This window comes from Toxorhynchites rutilus, chromosome 2 (genome assembly GCF_029784135.1).
Source record: "Toxorhynchites rutilus septentrionalis strain SRP chromosome 2, ASM2978413v1, whole genome shotgun sequence".
In the NCBI taxonomy this organism is placed as follows: Eukaryota; Metazoa; Arthropoda; class Insecta; order Diptera; family Culicidae; genus Toxorhynchites; species Toxorhynchites rutilus.
The window spans coordinates 27,510,215-27,530,469 of record NC_073745.1 but is presented as its reverse complement, the minus strand read 5'-3'; the positions used below and the strand labels follow the sequence as shown (position 1 = coordinate 27,530,469).

Sequence of the window (20,255 nt, the reverse complement as noted above, 5' to 3'; positions counted from 1 at the left end):
TGCACTTTACATAACAGTGTCGGAAAACGCAAATGAATATGGCATCACTTCAAGAGAATGAGAGGCCAGAGAGAGAATTGAAAGGTAGATATTGGGATTCTCCAATTAAGATGTTGGATAATGCATTGTATCGAGTTCATTCTGTGTACGATTTCTGGAGCGAGAGGTGTCCCCCGAGCTAAAAGAAAAATACACCAAGATGGCCTCTAAGTATTGCGAACCTGGTCACGACAATGGCGTGGTCGACGCTCCTCCGAAGTAAGTATAGGAAGGAAATGGAATTAAATAGTGAAAATGTGACACGGTTATGATTGCGGTGCAGTTTTTTTTACGAGCATGAGATAAACAATTTTGTGTTTAATCAAAAAATACAGGTTGGCAAAAAAAATGGTAAGCCAAGATCGTAGTCGGCAAAAAAAATTGAGGTAAGCCGAAAAAGAGCAGTTTCACCAGCATAGCATAGAAGGCAAAAAAACAAGATAAGCCTAACAGGAAGAGAAAATGTTAAAAAAAATGGGAAAGCCTTTTAAGAAACTGCATTTGCTATGGTACACCGCAATCACAAAATGGCCGTTAACAGCGAATGAAAATATGTATGAACCCGAAGAATTGATGTGTAAGGTACAAAGAAAAAAAAATATAAATCCGACGCGGCGAAACAGCACCACCTGCCATCCTGTTGAACTATGTTTTTTAATCGAAACGTTCTGTATCAATTGCGGCGTCAAGGTTCGTTTACTGAGAGTGTGTCCAGTCAACTGTCTGATTCCTGGAAGCGATTAAGTGAATCGTCAAAAGTAGCGGTAGTCAACACCAAACCAAATGCAATATCTACAAGGAGAACACTGAGAGACCTGTCATGTCATGGAACTGAGTCCGAATCTCTCACTTGAATTAAGTTTTCTTGCACTCGGTATTTTAAAATTCAACAATTAAGCGGATATGTTTGAAGGAATTACTTCGCGGATATGTTTGACAATTTCATTATTCTTTGCCATTCGGCCCATTCAGGTGAACTTCAATAGGTTTGCAACTTGTGCAGCTCGAACACTGAAATTTTTGCGATATGTACGCAAGGTGATAACGGTGTCGTGAATGCTAGTGTTGCAGGAATGAACCATGATTTCGATTGATTCGAGTGCCAGGATTGATCAATTTCAGTGCAAAGTCAACACAGTCAGCGGATTTGTATTTGATCGGTTGATTGCGAATGTTCAGTACAGTGAAGGATAATGGAATGTTCAGCAGGGAATTGATATTCTTGTACGTGTCGGATGATCGGCAGGTATTTTTAGAGAAGTTCTATGTGATTGTGTCTCGTCATTTTTATGAACATTTCCGTCACAGTGCCAGGTCGGCCAACGACTAGATGAACTAACAGCAGTAGGAGTTGTCGAGCGCAACAAGGAGCCGATGGACATCTCCTACTGTTCGTCAACGCTCGTTGATCCGAAGCATTCCAACGACTTCCGTTTAAGTATACGAATCGGTCCAAATTGTTTGAAGGGGAAACACGAAGGAGTGAGAAAGCATTCAAAGGTCAGAGGTCATGAAGGGTCGCGACGTTTGACAGACTTCATGACCGTGTTCGGCATGTTTCGTTACGTTAATCTGCCTTTAGACTATGCAGTTCTCTGGATGCTTTTCAAGAGGTGTTGAATCGAAGTATTTTGGTGGGATACTAGGGAGTGTGCAACTGTAGGGACAATGCACTGATTTTTGGGAGAACAGAGAAAGAACATGGTCAAGTCTTGAAATAGTTCAAATCAGACTGAGAGATCGGAAGGGCAGACAAACTATGAATGCGCTTTGAGGAGCCAAAAGGCCAAGTTTCTCAGATTCGAATGAAGCACTGCTTGTTAGAGGATTGAACGGGAGAGTCTAAGTGTTATCAAAATATTCAGGCTTCCGATCTGTGCCGAGGTCAAAATTTCTGGAATAATAACTTTTGTTGACAAATTTTTCATCCACCGAGCGACGAAAACGGAACATCTAATGAGATTGACCAGTGCTGCGGAGTTCCATTGGATCGATGTTAAGGGAGCCGAGTTTGAGTTCACGTCAACGTTGAAGTACTTTAGTAATATTGACAAGACAGAACATTTTGTCGATGCATTTCCAGTTGGTTCGGGGCTTTGTTGGTGCAATACGATACGAGTCAAATAAAGACAAGAATAGAGATACACGATTAATAGCTGATATTTCTTAAAAAGGAGCTACTCTTTTCTAGACAAATAATTCTCCAAAATGGGATACCTTAATGGATGCAAGATTTTACAGAGTCAAAGTAAAGTTGTGATAACATATTTATGGTTTTATATGCGACTAGCTAACCCGGCAAACTTCGTCCCGCCCATTTACTTGATTAATTCTCGAGTAATGCAGAAATTTGTGTTTGATTTGTATGGCAGCCACCCCTAAGAGAGGGGGGAGGGGTATCTAACCACCATAAAAACATTCATTGCACCCTAAAGTTTCCATATGCCTAATTTGGTTTAATTTGCTTGATTAATTCTCGGGTAATGCAAAAATTTGTGTTTCATTTGTACGGCAGCCCCCTCTAAGAGAGGGGGAAGGAGTATCTTAACACCATAGAAACATTTATTGCATCCTAAAACCTCCACATGCCAAATTTGGTTTCATTTGATTGATTAATTCTCGAGTAATGCAGAAATTTGTGTTTCATTTGTATGGCAGCCCCCCCTTTGAGTGGGGGAAGGACTGTCTAACCATCATAGAAACATTTATTGCACCCTAAAACTTTCACATGCCAACTTTGGTTTCGTTTGATTGATTAATTTCCGAGTAATGCAAAAAATTGTGTTTCATTTGTATGGCAGCCCCCTCTAAGAGAGGGGGAAGGAGTATCTTATCACCATAGAAACATTTATTGCATCTTAAAACCTCCACATGCCAAATCTGGTTTCATTTGCTTGATTAATTCTCGAGTAATGCAGAAATTTGTGTTTCATTTGTATGGCAGCCCCCCCTTTGAGTTGGGGAAGGACTGTCTAACCATCATAGAAACATTTATTGCACCCTAAAACTTTCACATGCCAACTTTGGTTTCGTTTGCTTGGTTAATTTTCGAGTAATGCAGAAATTTGTGTTTCATTTGTATGGCAGCCCCCCCTTAGAGAGGGGGGAGGGGTCTCAAAATATCACGAAAACCTTCCCCGGCCCCAAAAACCCCTACATACCAATTTTCATGTCGATCGGTTCAGTAGTTTCCAAGTCTATAAAAATCAGACAGACAGACAGACATCACTCCATTTTTATATATATAGATATTCGCTTATTGGGAGAAGCTTACCACAAATGCTTTAGCTGGAAGTCCGCTATGTCACACAAATTTTCAGTTGAAGGTCGCCAATGCGATGATTTGTATGATTTGTGATTTGTACCGAATGGAAACATGTTTTTAGTGCGACAAAAGAAGCGCACTTAGCGAATACAATTCAGTGGTTACACATTTCTCGTTCAGTGCAATTATGGAAAAGGGAGCTAATAAAATGTACTTGAGATGCGGAGTTTCTGATGAGCGTTGATGTAGCGAGGAGCAATAAATCGCTTGATCCTAGAATAAAAAAATTAATCAAAAGGAAAATCTGTAAGATGTTTGATGTGCGAAAAAGTCCTCATTTACTTGTTGAAGTAATCATCAATGATTGATTTTTTTAGTGTTCAATGATAACTTGTTGAACGTTGATGGGGAGAGTAGAGAAGGGAAGTATTGTGGGATATAAAGCAGGCATGAGAAAATATACATCTATATGCTATGTTTTAATTATCGATTCATTTAATTTGCACTAAAATCAACCCAGTTCTGGTGCACTTTACATAACAGTGTCGGAAAACGCAAATGAATATGGCATCACTTCAAGAGAATGAGAGGCCAGAGAGAGAATTGAAAGGTAGATATTGGGATTCTCCAATTAAGATGTTGGATAATGCATTGTATCGAGTTCATTCTGTGTACGATTTCTGGAGCGAGAGGTGTCCCCCGAGCTAAAAGAAAAATACACCAAGATGGCCTCTAAGTATTGCGAACCTGGTCACGACAGAGAGCACGTGTCTAGATTCAGTGCGCAAGCGTTACTAAAATCATAGAAGGTGTCTGCACAATGACGCGAGAAAATGTGATTCGAAGAAAAAAACAATAATCTAGAATTTATCGTTAACGCACATCGTTCATACGACTCCCTCCATGTTTTTTTTCGATAGCACTAACGTTCCCAACGTTCGCCGTTTCATCGTAGTATTACTTGCATCATTTTTAGTAAGACTTAGTTGAGATTTCTCTAACAAACAACAAGCCTTGAATGTATTCTGAGTGGCAAGCTCTAGAATGTGTGTGACCACAATGCAAGTCAGAATAAATATCTTTGACGAAAAATGCCCGACCGTTCTGAAAGAACAAGACGAATATTGCACAAACATTAGACAACGTGATCCTGCCACAGGTACTCCCTTCATTATGAACATCATTACTCATTTTGAAATAATATTTACGAATAGCTATATCAGACGAATAAAACAAAGGAGTGCACTCGATGGATTTTATGTGTATCGTATGACATCATTATATGATGTCGTGAGCTGTACCAACAATTCATGGTCGACATGTACGCGAATGTAGAGAGCGAACGACTGCGATTCTTGCGACCTAATCAACATAAGTGGCTTGAGGAAGAATACATTTATTTGAGAAGGGCTATCATGAGCAGCACCGTAACAGTGTCAGAGTCATAATTATCCGAACGGATTACAATATTGCATTCTGAAATCCGTTCGACTCAAGTCCAAACGAGTTGTGCAAATGTGTCGACCTTACGGCGCAATTCGACATAGACGACATTGAGCTCTGTGTTCCATTTCTATGAAGCAGAAATGCAAAATGGACATTCGGGAGGAATAAACACGCTTTTAAACCATTTTTTAAATGAAAGTTAATTTTACATATAAAAAATGTGTTCGATGTGAAAAAGCAACGCATTCTCTGCAATTGGGGGATAAATCTTGAACGAATATCTAATATATCAACGAATAAATACTGATAATACCATTTACAAATATCAACAACGCAGACATTGAAATTGAAAATCGTTGAGTAGTACCATATTCGCCTCAGCTGAGCAGAGAGCAATTAATACATTTGCAAGTCCGTGGATAAAGAAAGTGGCAATATGGCTGTGATTCTAAATTAGAATACCGCTGTGAATACTCCTCGATTGAATGACAACAACCAAGTAATTCGGTTCCAAATAAGAATGATACATCAGCTCTATTGTTGTCTGGCGTATCGTTGGTTTTCATGAGCAATTCATGAGCAATTCATGAACGAGACCAAGAAGTTATAAATTCAGCCGCCCATATTGAAAATGAGAAGTGCGTACTTTCCTCCAACGAGACAGCATTTGAACGATATGAATATTGATTTTCTATATTTCTTTTTATCTTCTTTTCATCGATCACATTCAAATAATTTTGTAGATCATTAAAACATTCAAACAAGCTTAAAATGCATTAGTCATGTTTTATTTAACACCCAAAATATTCTCTAAAAATAATTTAAATGGCAGAACAACGTTTACCGAGTCTGCTAGTTATAATATAAAATTATCATTAGATACAGTTTTCGTTCAATATGTTTCTGCAATATCGGAAAGAAAACCTCTTATTTCATCACATAAAATAAATATTCGATACGTTATAGTAAATTTTAATTCATAATTTTGATTTTGAAAGCATGTTTATTCCACCTGAATATCCATCATTATTTTCGCCTCCCAATGAAAGCACACGAAGCTTAATGCCGTCTACGCGAATATACTCTTCAAAAATCAGAATCCGAATTGGATTACGATTCCAATAATACAAAAGCAATGGCAGCAGGTTTTACATTTTCATAGTCTTTATTTTTAGATCTCCCAAAACAATACTCGGAACTTGACAGTTCAGTATAGTTGTATTGGTGAACCCGAGTGCCAACCCGTGAAACAGCTCAGTGCGAAACTAACAGTTTTCGGGGCGAACCTAGTGCGACAGTAGGCTGAAACTGAGCGAATAAAAAAACATTTTTGACAACAGTTAGTTTGGCACTGGGGTTGAAACTGAACAAAAACGAATTCGCTATAAACAAGTGAAAACGCGTGGAATGAATTCCTCTCGAAAAAGGGGCTGTCCCCATAGCACGTGGACAACTTTGTGGAGAGTTGGGGTTACGGAAATGTCCACGGTGAGAGGGGAGGGAGTTAGATAATGTCCACGTGGAAACGTAAAATATTTTTCAAAGTAAAACATTCATGTTAATAGTCAATTGAATGAGATCTGCCCTGTATTCACAGGATTCTTTAAACTATAAATGAGAACTATAAAATAAAAAGTAAAGATTCATCAATAAAACGACTGAGTTGCCTGAGAGTGCTGCCCGGTCGAACATCCATAATTTCTCATATGACTGAACTTCTTCCCTGAGACCAATTCATTCCAATCTATACTAGAGGACCATGAATTCCGTCGGGTAAAGACACAAAGAATGTTCGAATTTTTGTAGTATTCAAAATCACGACTTATGTACGGATTTCGATTCAACTTCCGCTCTTGATGACAAAACTGCTCCATTTTTATTTTTCGAGAGCTCCCAAGGTTTTCCGAAAATTGAAATGAACCACTAATTCTTCCATGGGTGCACGGGCCGTATCACTAGAGATATGTTTCTTACAAGGATGTTTTTCTTTATTGCTAACCGATAATTTTTGTAATACGCTTCTAGTGGGTTGTCTGGAAAGTTCATGCTACTGATAGCAGTTAAATTGTGCCATTTATCAAATTTAATCCTCGGTACACAACACATGAATTAGTTGATTCGTTGCAGGTGTCTAAAACCGCTCATGAGTACCTGGTGAAACATGAGCACGAAAAACGTTACAATGTATGGTCTACATATAAACTCATATTCACGATCGGATTTGACATATCGCATACCAAACGAGATCAAATATTGTATTCTGCAATCCAAGATTGCAACATTTGCACAACCTGATAGGATTTGAAGGAACGCATCTCAATCTAGATTCATTTCATAAACGCAACGAAAATCCATGTAATTAAATGGTACTAAAGTTTCCAGTGGAACTTTACCCTTCACAACGTAGGTATTGCGTCATTTTTATTAGTAGTAATTAGTTGAAAATTCTATGCCAAATGACACGCCTTGAATGTATTCTGTAGTGGCAAGCTCTAGAATACGCGTGACCTTAGTGCAAGTGCAGTACAAGAAATTTCTTCGACGAAAAACACCCCGGCTAGAACGGGAACCGAACTCAAACCCTCGGCATGATAATGTGGGGCACTAACCACTCGGCCACGGAAGCATAAAAATACATATTTGAAGCGAATTGTGAAGGGCAAATCATTAAAACAGTAATCGTAACAAATCATTACTAATAAACAATAAAAACGTGTAATAGGGAATAGCAACAAACTACAAATAATACAAAATTGGAATATGATGTCCGTTCGAATAAGGTATCTTTTGAAAGCAAATTCATATCTATACGGGAGGCCAAGTTCCCCCAACTTGTCTGTATTTGCAATGCCAATTTCGCCAGGCACCTTGGTTTGGATGGCTTTGTTGGAGAAACCGTAAATCGGGCCAATAGGAACGGGGCAGTTAGGGCGTTTAGGTAGCGCTTGACATTTTACAGTTATTCAATTGCTTATCTTAGGAAAAATAACATTTTATTAACACGTTGAGCCCAACGTCGGTCCTAGGGTTGATGGATGCAGAAAAGGCGAACTTAATGGCGTCCCAGAAGCTACTTTTTTTCCGATTTGCGGCAAATTTTCCCAGCACATACTGTTAGTACTCTGCATAGCTTTTTTAAATTTTCACCAAATGCAAAAGCATCGAAATAAAAATATTTTCCTTGATTTTTGTACAAATACATTATTCTAATAGTGACGCCCTCCTTTTCTTATCTTTCATAACCATTTTCTTTAACGATCTCCGGAGAAATATCTGAAAAGTATGTGAAAAAAAGCATTTTTCAAAAAGTGTCGGCTTTGGGTTTTTATTAGGTATGTTGATATCGTAGTAAGGTGTTTTTTAAATCTTTATTTCAGATACTTTCAGACTCTTGGGCTGGTTCGTATCTAAGTGGTGCGGACTCAATCAACTTTATATTCAAGCAAATTCATGCATTTTTTCAAGCGATTTCTTGCAATAATTCCTCAGACCACCAGAGATGCCAGATTTACAGATATGTTTGTAAATTTACAGACATATCTGTTAAATACTTTTTATTTTTGTTGCAGACTTTTTGGATATTACAATATTTCACAGGTTTCTGAAAAAATGAGAGGATCTATTCATCACATCGAAGATATTTTACTCACCGTTTGACATTCTTCCATAGTTTTAATACATAAATAGTATTTATATTTAGTTTATATCAATACACATGACGCTAGACCTATTTTTTGAGTCATTCATTAACACTTTGCTGTCCAGTGTAACCACAGTGATTACGTGCGCAAAATATATTGTTTTAAGTTTTTACAGACGCGCTGGGTCGATTTTTGCGAAGACGACATAGTAGTTCCGTATAAGGGTTCAGTAAGGGTTCATTCAGACCGCACTACCTAGGATCTGCGCCATTAGCCTAATAGAATACGGCGAAATACGGCAAAAAAAAGGAAAGTGACAGAAAATTCGGAAAAAGTTATGTTCTGGCGAAGAATCATCACGTTGTTGTAATTCGCGTTGGCGTATTTGGCTTCATGTTACGTTGGTTTGAATTGACTTTATGATTGAAGAATCTATTCATTCGCCATCCATACATACTTTTCATTATTTTATTCATACAGAACGCAGGAGCCATCTCATTTAGAGCTACATAGCGCAACATATTTCAATCCATGTCGGCATTTTTTATTGTGATACGCACTATCCAACGACTAATCACCATTCTTCTACCATCATCACTCGATTGTACCATTAATGGAGTGAACAGACAATACCTCTTCTTCTTCTTCAATGGCAGACAATACCTAACAATGAAATTAAACGTTCTTTTTCAGGGTCACAAAATTCCAAATGAGTTTAATAATGTAATTTATCCAATAATTCCAAAATCACAATGAAACAAATAGTGTTGGGGCGAAAAACGATGATTTTGAAATCGGAAACCGGGTTCTTAGCAGCCCATAAACACTATATATGTAGGTTTAGCGCAGCTTTAAACTACAAAAAATATATTTATTAAAATATAACTTCCACAGTGAAATTTTCCAACTATTTACACATTCGGTGTTCTTACGTGATTAATTGAGATGAAATTCAATTGCTCTTAACAAAAATAACAAAAATAATTTTCGAAGCGTTTGTCTATTTACACATCAGTGTGTATTCGGCACAGAGTGTGCGACTGTTAAACTTAATTTGCAGTAACCATGAGTGTAAAACCTAACTGTACATTTGTACGAAATAAATTTTCTCGCTTATTCTCGTGTAAATCCGCGTTTTTCACTTCTCCGAGTTTACCTGCCCAATAATATTGACTAAGCGAACAATTTAAGTTTTGAAATCTAACTTTTAAACATAACAAAAATATTCTTTAGCAACCACTGTTTCACGTTTGAACTTGTCTTTTCCTCTAGCATGTTCGTTAGCGAAAGTAGTTCTCTCATTTAACGGGTGTTAAATAAAAAATGAGAATTTTTTCAATACCTTTCAGTAACTCAAATACAGAGCGTAAAATTTTCTTTCTCCAAGAAAATTTCTCTTTGGGCTCCCTAGAAACAGATGGCGTGTTTGGTTTTGCTAGTTTGAATTTAGTCAAAGCAAAGATGGCGTCGAAACAGCACGTGCTCCGCGAACGCATTGTACGGTTCTACGAAACGCATTTCCAGCAAGGAAGAAAGTTCACGGTGGCACATTTTAATGAAGGAAAATGTACCTGTCAGTACGGTATATCGTATCCTGGGTTCCCTGAACGTAGAGCGGAAGGTCGGAAGTGGTCGTCCGGTGACGATAATGACGAAGCAGAGGAAGACATCGTTAAAGAAGCTGTTTGACAACAAGGACGCAACCAGCCTGCGTGACGCCGGTCGGAAATATGTATTGACACGTATTGATCCATCGGACCCTCAAGATGGAAGGAATCGTCTGCAGGAAGAAGACGAGGTCACCGGAGTACACGGAGGAGCAGATTGAGACGGTTAAATCACAGTGTGGGTGGATGACCAAAAAATACCGCGGGACGTCTTTCGTTCTGGACGACGGAAGCTATTTTCCGCTGTCCAAAACGCATATTCCAGGAAATGATAATTACTACTCCAGCGACAAGTCATCTACACCGCCTGAAGTGAAATACAAGTTCAAGCACAAGTTTGAAAAAAAGGTTATGTTGTACATCGCCATTTCCGACCAGGGAATTTCAAAGCCTTGGTTTGAGCCGAGCGATCTGGCAATCAACCAACAAATCCATGGAGAGGAGTGCCTCGATAAAATCCTGCTGCCGTTCCTGAACGAGCATCACGCGGATGGGAAGTACGTCTTCTGGCCGGACAAGGCGTCTTCCCATTACGCCAAGGAGACGCTGGCGTATCTTGAGGAGAAAAAGATACCGTTCGTGCCGAAAGATCGTAACCCAACAAGCTTGCCTCCGTGCCGCCCAATAGAGGATTTCTTTGGCTCACTCAGTGCCCTAGTGTATAAAAACAATTGGAGGGCCAAGGACACGAAGCAACTGACTACAAGAATCCGGAATTGTATCCGGAAAATGGACGTAAGTGCCGTACAACGTTCTTGTTAGTGCATCGCGACAAAGTTGCGTCGAACAGCAGACCACGGCCCTTACTCAAACATTCACTGACATTTTTTTGAAGAAAATACATTATGTTATTAATAAAAAATACTGGAATCAATGAAAAAAAACAATTTTTTATATGTGATTGAAAAAAATCTCATTTTTTATTTAACACCCGTTACTCTCTCTTTTTATTGCCTACAGCTCTCATTTCTCCCATTCGACTTTCTGATAACCAACAGTTTGGTCGGGTCGGCCTTCTGGTGCAAAAACCGACCCAACTGAATCGGCGTAATGTGCGCACATGCATACCTTTCCGTACTGATTACGAAGACGATCGAACCATCAGCCGACAAATCAGTCTGCAGTCTGTGGGGGCTCTAAAGGAATGGAATGTCCCATGGAAATCGTATTGATAGCATGGAAATCGTATGATAGCATTCACATACCCAATCACCGGCAACTGTGACGTCGGTAAAATAAATCTAAGAGAATAGTTGACGGGACGGTGACGGTGACGCTGTATGTGTAACGCACTTTATAGTAACTTTCAGCCCATTTGCTGGTACATTTCTCTTACCATGGCTTTACATCCAGCCGTATAAAGAATCAGTTGTGTATCGACTTCGAAAATAGCTTTTTTGCCGTTACAGCGATACATTTTAGACCGCAAATCGAAAACATGCCTTAATTGAAGAGGACCATTATAGCGAAATGCAGGGGCAGCTGGCATCCAACCCATAAATGCAGGCAAGTACACCTTCATTCCGAACAATGCGCTGCCTGAAATGCGAAACACTTCTAGCTCATCGCCATCTTCGGGCCACCAGCGTCCGACAAACGCATCGACACAGCGGAACGATCCTGTAGCTCATCATCCTGTGCTTCCGGTTACTGACTGTGGTGATTGTGATAGTCTCTCGCCAAAGCAACACTTTCTCTCCATTTACTACCAAAATGTCAGAGGCCTTCGCACTAAAACTTCACGCTTACAGCTAGGATTGTCGAGCAGTCATTATGATGTTGTCATTCTTACTGAAACATGGCTCCGGTCCGATATATGCGACGCTGAATTATCATCCGATTATTCACTTTTTCGTTGTGACCGTAGTGAAGCAACCAGTAGCCTCACAAGAGGTGGCGGAGTGCTTGTCGCAGTGAAAGCCACACTGCACTGTACCGAGGTTTCGATACCTCATTGTAGTACGCTTGAGCAAATGGTAGTTTGTGTGAAACTATCCAACCGATATTTGTACCTCCTCGGCATTTACTTTCGACCAAACTCTGAGACGGCGTTGTATTCCAACCACACTTTCGCTGTTCAGTCCTTGACGGACCGATCTTCGGCTAACGATATCGTTTTATTGCTCGGCGATTATAATCTTCCGCATCTGCAATGGGGTTTTGATGAGGATGTCAACGGATACTTGCCTGTGAATGCTTCTAGCGATCCAGAACTCGTGCTAACTGAATCCATCTCATCCTATGGCCTCGTACAAATCAACTCTATTCCAAACATCAATGGCAGACTACTTGATTTGGTTTTCACAAACGCTCCCGATAATTTTGAAGGCCAGCCGCCGATATCACCACTTCTACCCGTTGATCCGCACCACCCACCATTCGAACTACAAATAGACATGCAGAGCTGTGTGCATATTTCAGCCACAACTGATTCCTTTGACCTGGATTTTAGACGATGTGATTTCAACTCTTTAAATAGCGTATTTTCATTGGTCGAATGGGAGGTACTTCTTCAAGATCGTACAGTTGATTCCGCCACCCATATGTTTTATGATACCCTGTTTGAGATCATACATTCAAAAGTACCCCGACGCCACCGTTCTATTAATAGGAACACCAGGAAGCCTTGGTGGACTGCAGAGTTGCGAAGGCTGCGAAACAAACTGCGTAAAGCACGCAAACGATTCTTCATCGATAAATCAAACGAAAACCGTGAATCTCTTCGCATCGTGGAAACATGCTATAAGGATCTTGTAGAGAACAGCTACAGGGCCTACCAGCAGAGACTTCAATCTGATATGAAATGGAACCCTACGGCGTTCTGGAAATTCGTTAGAGAGCAAAGAGCGAGTAATCGAGTACCACAAGTTGTCGAATACGGTAACACAACAGCAAACCTACCTGATGAAGTTGCTGATCTTTTTCGACGATTCTTCCAAAGCGTGTTCAAGACTGAGCTGCCTCAACCAGGATCTGGATGTTTTCGCAACCTACCGTCGCATCATATCCACCTACCATTCTTCAATTTTACCCACGAGGAAGTTTTAAGATCATTGCAAAAACTAGACGCGACGAAAGGAACTGGAGTGGACGACTTAGCACCTATCCTGTTGAAGAACTGCGCTTCATCATTGGCCTTTCCTCTGACAATACTCTTTAACAAGTCGCTCGAGGAAAGAACATTCCCTAGCCTATGGAAAACTGCGAAGATGATTCCTATCTACAAATCAGGCAGCTTGCGGCGCGTTGAAAATTACCGTGGAATATCCATCCTTTGTTGCCTAGGGAAGCTACTCGAATCACTGATCCACACAGTGCTACTGTCTGCAGCGAAATCGATGATATCTGAGTTCCAGCATGGATTTGTACCCCATCGTTCCACAACGTCCAATTTATTATGCTACACCAACGTGCTCTTTCGTGAAGTTGAACACAGAAATCAAGTGGACTCTGTTTATATTGATTTCTCGAAGGCTTTCGATACTGTTCCGCATATTCTTACAGTGAGAAAAATGAAGCACATGGGTTTTCCTGATTGGATATCCGATTGGTTGATGTCTTACCTGACCGGTAGGAAAGCTTTTGTTGAGGTGAACTCAGCACGATCCACAACATTCGATATAGCGTCCGGAGTCCCCCAAGGAAGTGTACTAGGGCCATTGATATTTGTAATCTTCATTAATGACTTGTGCCTACGAATATCTTCTGGAAAACTATTGTTTGCCGACGACCTTAAAATTTTCCGAGTCATCAAATCAGCTGCGGACTGCTGCAGCTTGCAGGCCGATATCGATTCTCTAGCGCAGTGGTGCAAAGACAACGGCATGCGTGTGAACACAAGTAAGTGCAAGGTGATCACCTTTAGTCGTTGCTACGAGCCGATAGACTACCGATACAAGATCGACACTCTTTTCTTGGATCGTGTACATTCTATCCGTGACTTGGGTGTTATCATGGACTCAAAGCTACGTTTCCACGATCACATCTCAGCTATCACCTCCAAAGCATTCTCTATCCTGGGACTTATACGTCGGAATGCGTCACAGTTCACCGACGTATATGCACTAAAAGCTTTGTACTGTAGTTTAGTGAGGAGCAACTTAGAGTACGCTGCACCGGTCTGGGCCCCATACCACGTTTCCGAGATTGTACGTATCGAGCGTGTACAGAAATGTTTCATTCGATTTGCATTGCGACATCTCCCGTGGAATGATCCCGTCCATCTTCCCCATTATTCGGAACGTTGTCGTCTAATCGACTTGGAATTGCTCACGGCAAGGCGACTGAAGATGCAACGACTGATTGTATTCGACATCCTCAGTGAAAACATCGAGTGTGCCGATCTTCTTCTGCATATTCCAATAAACGTTCCTCAACGTCAGCTGCGTTTCTCCGCATTAATTGCTGTTCCCGGACATAGAACATGCTATGGCTACAATAATCCATTCAGTTCCTGCCTTCGAGCCTTCAACAATGTCTGCCAAATTTTTGATTTCAACATGACCAAAGATTATTTTAAAGCTAGGATTAAGAATATATCATAAGTATAACCAGTCTGTACGATACTCTCGAAGACGATGAATAAATAAATAAATAAAGAGCGGCCGTATAGCGAGGTATGAGTGTACCTCCATTCCGAAAGGAGAATGTTGGGAGTGGGAATTGGCGATCTAACGCACAAATCTACACCTAGGCGGCGCTGTGGTGAAAGTGATGATGGTTTTAAATTTTGCCATATGAGTTTTTAGAAGGCTTGTAGTTCTTTCCATAAATTACAATGTTATAATCGTAAAAGAATATTTGATTGCGATGAGTTTGGAAGAAATTTATTTCTGCGCAATTTTATATATAACACGTTATTTTCTTACTTCTTTCAGTAGTGAAAACTGTATAAATGTTGACAATGTTTGAATCAAAAAAGGAAATTCGAGGGCACAATCAAAAACAGGTTGAAAATGCATGGTTCCTGCATGTGAGAACTACCTAGATCGCCTCTAATTCATAATAAATTTCATAATAATGAATAATTGTCATATTCTTTTTGTTGATCTATTAATATGGAAGAGTTAATTTAATTTTGATTTTTTATAGTGTGAATATGATGAATATTTATTGTAATCATGCTTCATGACAACGTGAATCGCTCTACAGCAGGGATGGCCAAACGGTAGTCCGCGGTCTACCGGTCGCCCGCGTAGGTATTCTTAGGCGCCCGTCAGCTGATCTAGGATAGTGTCATCTCCAAACGTCATGGATTAAATATACCTCCACCTTTCGCCGTGATCATTTTATAACGTGTTTATGCTAACCTTAATTATTAGAGTGGATATTTCTTCATTAATGTTTCCATTTTAATATCTTAAGATTTGTTCGACCATAACTTATAATAAAGCAAAAAGATTCACTAGGAACAATCTCAACAATGTTTTCTCCAGGCATATCACTTATTAAATGATCAATTGAAAATGCTGGAAACATCCGACATAGAGTTTAAAAAATCGATAAAAACTAAATTTTTGGAGAAAATTTCGCCTTTGAAGACTGTGAGTGCGAGTTTTAATGAAATATTGTTTTTCATTTTAAAACTATGATGAGTAATGTGAATTAATTGTGCAGATTTCTTTCAAAAATTATAGTCACGAGAAGAACAACAGCAATGAACGAGAAATTAGAGATTAAAAATATTAAAATATTGAATTAAAATAAAGAAAAAAGTAAATGTTGGGTCCTATTATGTAATTCTAATTTAATAGAATTTTGCTCGTTAGCTCTATTTTACCCGACTGTATCTATAGGAAATGAATGAAGTTGATAGCAAAATTACAGAGACACGCACAATCTGTGACACCTTGCGCGAGAATACGAGTTATGATTTTGCGCGCGAGTACAGGAGTGTGAAAACTTTGTTTTAAACGTCTAGTACTACAGGGTGGGCCATTTAAAGTGGAAGCATCTGGCAACCCCATAACTTTTGACAGAGATGTCAGATTAACAAATGTCATACCGCGTTTTTTTTTTTTTTTTTTTTTTTAATTTAATTTATTTTCAACTGGCTCAGCAACGTTAAGCATCAATGAGCCGAGTTTATGTATAGGGAAAAGCCTCTGTGAGTAGAACTATGCAAATGTTCTTTCTCATAAAGGCATAAAAACCCTATGATTTTTTCAAGAAATAGAACAATATAAATAATTAAACAACAATTCATTATGAAATATTATTTAAGACTTCTTCTTGAGGATTTGTTATAGAGAAAACCACCTCCTTGAAGATTGCGAGCATTTGCGTGCATCTGAGTATTTTTGAGTTCTGAGGAAAATAGTTGAAGAAAAATGAAAACGTTAATAACCATATATTATTGATAAATAATAAAAATATTCATAACAAAAACCAAAAAAGTTGGAGAAGTAAACGATAATCAAAAATAAAAGAAAAATACACACATACTCATACTTGAAAGTGTATGGATTTGAGGAAGTAATAAATCAACATAATTGCATCGAGATTACGAGTAGCCAGAACGTCACGGATCGAAACATTGAGTGGCATTCCCTTTTTGCGAAAATTTTCTATTAAAGATAACCTTTTATTTTGAAATTCAGAGCAATACCATACAATGTGATCAATATCGTGGTAACCTGTACCACAAATACATAGGTTACTATCACTGATGTTAATTCGAAAAAGATGTGCATTCGAGGAATAATGATTAGACATGAGTCTGCACACTACTCTAATGAAATCACGAGAATAATTATATCCTTTGAACCATGGTTTGAGGGAAACTTTAGGAATGATAGAATACAGCCACCGACCTTTATCACTACCATTCCAACTTGTCTGCCAACATTGAAGTGCATGTTCACGAGGAAAATGGAGATATTCATCAAAAGTAATTGGCCTATGAAATAACAGTCCTTCCGTAGCACCCTTCTTAGCAAGAAGATCAGCTTTTTCATTTCCTGGTATCGAACAATGAGAGGGAATCCATACAAAAGTGATATTAAATGATCTACTTATCAAAACACTTAAAAGATGTTGGATTCCAGACAAGAAATACGAAGAATATCTAGACCTTACCGAACGAAGTGCCTCTAAAGAGCTGAGACTATCAGAAAAAATGTAAAAATGTTCAGGGGACAATGTCTGAATATGTTGTAATGCAGTGTATATTGCAGCCAATTCCGCAACAAACACCGAACAGGGTAAACTAAGCTTACGGAATATGGAGAAGTTAATATTAAATACCCCAAAACCTGTGGAACCATTAAGACTAGATCCATCAGTAAAAAAAATTTTGGTTGAGTCAATATGTTTATATCTTGACAAGAAAATTGCAGGCATGACTATTTGGCGGAGATCACTGGAAATACCACTCACATAAACTTTCATTGACAAGTCAAAATTAATAGAAGGATTGAACAAAATTGAAGGAATGGTCTGGAAACCAAGTAAAGCAGATGGGCTTTCCAGGGTCAGAAATTCAAGATATAGCGACATTCGCTTAGATTGAGTGCCTAAGGTTAGCATTTTTTCAAAGACTATCGGATTGAGTGTTTCACAACGTATCAAAAAACGAAATGATAACTCGAAAAAGCGCACAGAAAGAGGAAGGATACCAGCTAAAATTTCTAGGCTCATTGTATGTGTTGACTGTTTTATCTCGATTAAAACGCGATACGAACAGTTTACTTCAGCTTTATTTTTCACCAACTGTACATCTCTGTTCGTTAAAAAGCAAAGAATCATCTATTCAAAATCGTGGAACCAAATCTTGAAACGAGGGGTGAGCAAATACTATAGTGTAATAATCAAATAGAAATACTATAACATCCTCCTCACTTTAAAGTTAATTTAATTCAATTTGATAATCCTGCAATTTAGTTGGCAAACGTGTTGTTCTTTTTGGTCGGGTTCCACTCGATGCTGTCGGGATCTGTTTTGTCGATTCACAAACAGGTGACGTCACAACTGGCGCTTGATACACCTGCGGTTGCAACGACCTTGGCGGCGAATGATTGATTTCCTCGTCAATAACGATCGAAGAAGGTGACTGCTGAATAATGTTATCCTGAAGTGTTTGATGAGCAGCTTGCAGATTCGATCTGGCACTTGGAATTTCAACTTCGTGACTAGTGATCCCCGATTTTTGAAATTAATCGTTCATCCACTAATCGAATACTTTTAAGCAGTTTCTTATTCGATCTCGCATCGACGGCATTGAACTTCTTTTAGTAGTTTAGGACGTGCTCCCGTGGCCGAGTGGTTAGCGTCATAACTAACATGCCGGGTGTTCGGGTTCGATTCCCGTTCTGGTTGGGGGAATTTTTCGTCAAAGAAATTTCCTCCGACTTGCACTGTGATCACGCGTATTCTAGAGCTTGCCACTCAGAATGCATTGCAAGGCGTGTCATTTGGCATAGAAATCTCAACTAAGTACTAATAAAAATGACGCAAGTAATACTACGTTGAGACGGCGAAGTTCCTCTAGGAACGTTATTGCCATTAAAGAAGAAGAAGAAGAAGAAGTAGTTTAGGAGAGAGTCAAAGATAATTATTGATTTTCAAGATAAAACTGCAGCGGCTGTACGGTTTTTTTGCTCTGGGTTTGAATCGATTAATCGATGTAAATTATTCGTTCGCTTCGATTATTGGTTATGCAGTATTCGTTCGATTAATAATCGATTTCTGTAGGAAGTATTCGATTAATCGATTAATCGAACGATTATCGGGGATCACTATTCGTGACTACGATAATCTTCCTTTCGCTGTAACGATTGACCCGGCTTCGATGTAGAACGGCCGGGCGACGTAGAGGGTTCCTTACGCGGATTCAGGTGTACTAAACTTCGACGAACGTTTGATCCATTCACATTTACCATGTAGGATCGTTCATTTAATTGACTTGAAATTTTTCCAGGTGTCCACTGTTTGGAATTCTCTTAATTCAGTTGCACAAAAACTGGAGAACCAACTTGAAAAGTAGGTAGGTGTCGTGTTTTCTTATCATATTGCCATTTGGTCTTCCTTCTATTATCCTTTATTGCCTCAGGAACATTTTCCACCACTTTTGGGAACAAATTCGCACCAGAAGATGGAACTCCACATCGGGTTGCCCGAGAAAATAAACGAGCTGCCGGACTAGAACCGACCTTGTTCGGTATGTTTCTCAAGTGAAGCAGCGCGTACCACAAATCTTCACCCGTTTCTTCAGTCTTCTTCAGCAAACGTTTTGCGATTTTAACCGCGGCTTCAGACTTACCGTTTGCTTGCTGATGATGTGGTGCTGATGTAGTATGTTCGATGCCCCAATCAGATGTGAATTTGGCCATCTTTTTATTTACGAAATTGGAGCCATTATCCGTTAGGATCAGTTGCGGTTTTCCGTGACGAGCGAAATTCTTGCTACAAGTGTTGATTACTGATTCATTTTCTTTAAGAATGTCTAACTCGAAGAAGTCTGAGTAATGATCGACGGTCACTAGGAACTTCCTGTCACGCCCAAGATATTTTCCGAAAAAGACATCCATAGACACAAGTTGGAAGGGATAAACTGGAATACGATGACTTAACATTGGCGGATTTACTTGAGAAGAAGCGAATTTCGCACAAACATTGCACTGCTTTACCACATCCTTAATTTGACTGCTCATTCCTGGCCAAAATAAATTAGCTCTAGCTAACTTTAGAGTAGCTTCGATACCGTTATGGCTGGTATGACATTTGTCAATCAGTTTGCGTCGTATTTTGTGTGGCACCAGAATCTGATCACCACGAAACACGATACCGTTCTGGAAACATAACTCACTTCTATGATTAAAATAAACTTTCACTGCATCCAAGACCTGTCCGATGACTTGGGCCAACCATTCTGAATGTAACCAATAACCAACTGCAACGTAGAATCATGTTTAGTTTCCGCATTTATTTCGTCCAAACAACTATCCGAAATGTGAAGATATCTGGATAGCTCCACCTCTTCGATATCATGGAAAATCTTGTATATATTCAGCTTTTTATATTCATCTTTTAATCCTTTATCGTTAAACGGTGCCCGAGACAGTGCATCAGCAACTACGTTATCCTTTCCGGTGACGAACTCAATATATAGCCTGTATCGCTGCAAATTTAGCAACATGTGCTGTAATCGTTTTGGTGCAGACAACAGTGGTTTACGAAACACGTTAATTAGAGGTTTGT

The 20,255-nt window shown here is 39.2% G+C and overlaps 1 long non-coding RNA gene across 2 annotated transcripts; it reads left to right on the top strand.

The window, feature by feature from the left end:
• The first annotated feature begins 18,619 nt into the window (after window positions 1–18,619).
• LOC129764187 (uncharacterized) lies at window positions 18,620–19,892 on the top strand. 2 transcript variants are annotated; one of them, XR_008741079.1, is made up of 3 exons: window positions 18,620–18,892; window positions 18,976–19,041; window positions 19,108–19,892. It is a non-coding gene; the product is annotated as an uncharacterized LOC129764187 (long non-coding RNA). The 2 variants fall into 2 exon arrangements; XR_008741078.1 differs by having other exon boundaries at window positions 18,623–18,913.
• Window positions 19,893–20,255: the final 363 nt, after the last annotated feature.